Source organism: Triticum aestivum, chromosome 1D (genome assembly GCF_018294505.1).
Source record: "Triticum aestivum cultivar Chinese Spring chromosome 1D, IWGSC CS RefSeq v2.1, whole genome shotgun sequence".
Taxonomy (NCBI): Eukaryota; Viridiplantae; Streptophyta; class Magnoliopsida; order Poales; family Poaceae; genus Triticum; species Triticum aestivum.
Window position 1 is genome coordinate 41,279,667 of NC_057796.1, and position 4,977 is coordinate 41,284,643.

Here is a 4,977-nt window from a genome sequence, read left to right on the forward strand (position 1 = left end):
CACTTCTCAACTCAGTCTGGTTGAGCGAAAACAGGCCCTAATGCGCCATCTGCAAGTTGTTTGGTTGCCTGCATCTAGGGTCCCTGCATTAGGTAATACGCAAGTGCACTTTGTTTGGTTGCCTGCATTGGCCCAAGCGGCACATGAACACAACGTTTGGTTGCATACGGCGTACATGGTGTGGTTACCTTGTACCCTAGTTGGTGAGCTTACCCACAATGATCACACCTAGCACACCAACGCCACATCACAACAATGGCGATGAACTGGGCGAAGATGATGAAGTTCTTCAGCTTTAGCCCAAACTGACGATCCACCTTAGCACCTTCCACTTTGATACATCCAACCTTGCCACTGTCAACACTGCTGCCTCCGTGCTTTCGCACCCAGTCGGAGTAAGCTTGTTCTGCTGCCTTCCTAGTCTTGAACCCTCTATGGCTGCTGTTGCTATACGATGCCACTTGTGCACTGGCTTCTTCTCATGAACTGTAAACCCCTGGAGCCTTACCGATGAACACGGCATACCACTTGCCCTAGCAATGCATAAGAGCAAGAGTTGAAGCAGAAAATCAACGAAGCACACAAGTAGCAAGCAAACTAGCACACAAACAACAATGGAGTAGAAGAGACGAAGTAAAGCATGCATGATCATACGGCATAGCAAGTTCTACCTAGCACTACCATGGTGTTATCCTACCACCACATCCAAAAAAGGGTGTCGTCCTACCACCGCAAGTTCACCATCATCGTGAGGGGTTAGTATGTACCACCTCACCAAAATATACAGACCATCAAATAGTTTTCCAGCCCTAGCTACACAAAATGTACGTCGTCATCGTTGTCGTCGCCACCGCCATCGCCGTCGGGGATCATGCACGCTAACAGGCAGCACTAGTGCACTACTCTAGTAGTAGTGCTTGCCCAGCCAGCTCCTGAGCCACATCACCCTGTGAGCGTCTGCCATGGCAACGAACCCAACACCCTGGTCCTTGTTGTCAAGCAAGTGGCCGAGAGCTGCCATGAGAGCCTCGTCGCTGAAGCCACCCTGGGTCATGACAGCGCCATACAGGTCAGGGTGGACATCGAGAGGCTTGCACTCCCTGATGGCTATTGCCACCTCCTTCACCGCCTCAGTCATGCTGCAAAAGACTTGATCTCCTCCTCCATCATACCTCCTCTCTTCCTCTTCTTATCATGGACGGGGTCAAATGTCTTGTCGAAGGGCTTCTCAAAGGGCTTGTCAGGGCCATCAAGGACCTCGACGTCCGGGGTCCCAGGGAAGTCTGGCATGGGAGAACCAAGAGGCTCCCCGGAGCCCATGGCATGCTTCCCAGTTGCCAGCCCGAAGGCGAAGATGTGCTGCATCTGGCTATAGTTCTGTATGGGTGTGTTGAGGAACTCAGCGTCCCTTGGGTGGTCTTAAGAATGAAACAAAAGTGTTGTTAGTTGCGATGAGGAGTAGGCAATGGTGGACAATATGAAAAGGAAGAGGGCTATGAGCTAACCGCGACATGGCCGGCGTAGTGCTCTGCCTCCAGAATTATGGAGCAAGTGTTCTCATCCCATGAGGCGCCGCTAAGGTCTCTCAGCTTGGACACTTGGATCCATCGTCCTCTCCACTTCCTCAGGTGGTTATACATCTGGGTGGCAGACACCTCCTGCCCACAGAACTCGAACACCTGCTTCGCAACGGTGTTAAGGTGCACCTCCTTGAAGCCCTTGTCAGTCCTAACTTCACTAGAGATGAGCTCAAACATCTTGTTCAGCACGAACGTGGACATGAACGGCTGCCACTTCATGGTGTTCGACCTACCATCCTTCTTTGCCTTTGCTGTTGCTACCTTGAGTGCAGCGGCAGCAACAGCAGCAGAAGTTTGCTCAACGAGCACTACTGACACATAGACAGAACGAGACACGAACACCTCTAAATCAGGTGCCATCTCGGACATAGGCTGTGAGTCCTCGACAAACGATGGAGCAAACTGGCTGTCGGACAGGTGTCATGTCCTACAATCGTAGCACGCATTGATAGTAAGCATAGCACACAACATACCGGACAATCCATGAAAGCAGGAGCATACATGTACATGGTTCATCACTATCATAGCAAGCACATGCTTCATCACTATCATACTAAGCACATGGTTCATCGCTATCATACTAAGCATACCGGACAATCTATGAGCACGAACATACATCTACAACAAACAACATGCTACAAATGGAACACCAATAGCTACAAATCACATATCTAAGCATGAATCAACACAAGCACAAGGTTCAACTTCAAACTCTACTACTAATCTAGCCTACCACATGCTTGAACATCTAACCCTACCACAAATTGCAACTGCAACATAGCAATCAACCATATGAGCTCACAGATCAGACCACTAATCAACCATGCATCTAGATCAAACCCTAGCTGCAGCTCATATCTAGCTAGAAGGAACAGAGAGAAAGGGGGATTAAACTCACAGAGGCCATGGCTGCAGCTCGAGGACGAGGGGGACGTCCGTAGAAGATCACCGCCGGCCGGTGAAGGACCGCCGACGCCATGGACCTCCGGTCGATGAAGATGCGCCGCTTACCTGCTCGTCGGTGTCGATGCGCATCGGCGGGAAAGCTCGAAGGGAGGGAGAATGGTGGCAGGAGTTGGGGCGGTGAGAGAGGGGGCTAAATAGGGGCGGACTCGTCGGGAGGTGAGCCGAAATCCTCCCGCCGATTTTTCGACGACGCGGGCAAGCTCGCGCCATCTCCCTGGTCGCACGTGGAGAGAAGCGCGTCACCCTCCCCTGCCTCGCCCGAGCCAGGCTCGCCAGGTACTGCCGATTCGGGCGTTTCCCCTGGGCCTGGCCTGGAGCTGCTTTAAGTTTCGTGCCATGCGGGCCGCACTGTAAACGCAAGCAACCTAACGGGCCAAGTTCTTCCCGCGCGGGCCAGGCTGGGCCAAATGCAGGCAACCAAACACGCCCTATATTGCTGGAAGAGTGGTCCAACTTAGATATGGTGATGTGGCAAGGGTGTGGATTGATCCTCTTCTTGGGAATCCTCCTTTGTACACATGTTTTCCCCAACTCGATTGCATTTGTAACCATCCAGATATCACTATGGATAAATGGAATAATGGAATAATGTTGATGTTCTTGAATTGTTTTGGAGACGGTTGCACTCTCCCCTACGTGAGATGTGGGAAGATATGTGCAACTTTATGACAAGTTTACCGTTGGTACAGGGGGCCAGGCCGTATTGGCTGGAAGTTTGGCCCCAAACTCAGGTTTACTGCTGAATCGATGTATTAACATCTTGAGAAAAACATTGCGGGGTGTGACTTTAGATGGATCTAGGCAACGAATATTCCTCTAAAAAATAATTTTTCTCTGGCAATTATTTCAAGATATTGTTCTTACTCATGACGTTATGAGCAGGCGCAATTGGGATGGGAACCCAAAGTGCTCCTTCTGCAATGAGAGGGAGACCTCTCAACATCTGTTTTTTATATGCCCCGTGGCCGAGGTGATTTGGCATACTGTAGGCTCGGTTCTTGGTACGAGTTGTTGTCCTAACAACCTATGGCAGTACTACTTATTGAAGGAAATATGCCCTAGAGGCAATAATAAAGTTATTATTTATTTCCTTATATCATGATAAATGTTTATTATTCATGCTAGAATTGTATTAACCAGAAACATAATACATGTGTGAATACATAGACAAACATAGTGTCACTAGTATGCCTCTACTTGACTAGCTCGTTGATCAAAGATGGTTATGTTTCCTAGCCATAGACATGAGTTGTCATTTGATTAACGGGATCACATCATTAGAAGAATGATGTGATTGACTTGACCCATTCCGTTAGCTTAGCACTCGATCGTTTAGTATGTTGCTATTGCTTTCTTCATGACTTATACATGTTCCTATGACTATGAGATTATGCAACTCCCGTTTACCAGAGGAACACTTTGTGTGCTACCAAACGTCACAATGTAACTGGGTGATTATAAAGGTGCTCTACATGTGTCTCCGAAGGTACTTGTTGGGTTGGCGTATTTCGAGATTAGGATTTGTCACTCCGATTATCGAAGAGGTATCTCTGGGCCCACTCGGTAATGCACATCACTTAAGCCTTGCAAGCCTTGCAACTAATGAGTTAGTTGCGGAATGATGTATTACGGAACGAGTAAAGAGACTTGCCGGTAACGAGATTGAACTAGGTATTGAGATACCGACGATCGAATCTCGGGCAAGTAACATACTGATGGCAAAGGGAACAACGTATGTTGTTATGCGGTTTGACCGATAAAGATCTTCGTAGAATATGTGGGAGCCAATATGAGCATCCAGGTTCCGCTATTGATTATTAATCGGAGACGTGTCTCAGTCATGTCTACATAGTTCTCGAACCCGTAGGCTCCGCACGCTCAAAGTTAGATGACGGTTATATTATGAGTTTATGTGTTTTGATGTACCGAAGGAGTTCGTAGTCCCGGATGAGATCAGTGACATGACGAGGAGTCTCGAAATGGTCGAGACGTAAAGATCGATATATTGGACGACTATATTCGGACATCGGAAAGGTTCCGAGTGATTCGGGTATTTTTCGGAGTACCGGAGAGTTACGGGAATTCGTATTGGGCCTTAATGGGCCATACGGGAAAGGAGAGAAAGGCCCCAAAGGTTGGCCGCACCCCTCCCCATGGACTAGTCCGAATTGGACTAGGGAAGGGGGGCGCCCCCTTCCTTCCTTCTCCTTCTCCCTTCCCTTCTCCTACTCCAACAAGGAAAGGAGGAGTCCTACTCCCGGTGGGAGTAGGACTCCCCCTTGGCACGCCCTCCTCCTAGGCCGGCCACCTCCCCCTTGCTCCTTTATATACGGGGGCAGGGGGCACCCCAAAGACACAACAATTGATCCCTTGGATCTCTTAGCCGTGTGCGGTGCCCCCTCCACCATAATCCACCTCGGTCATATCGTAG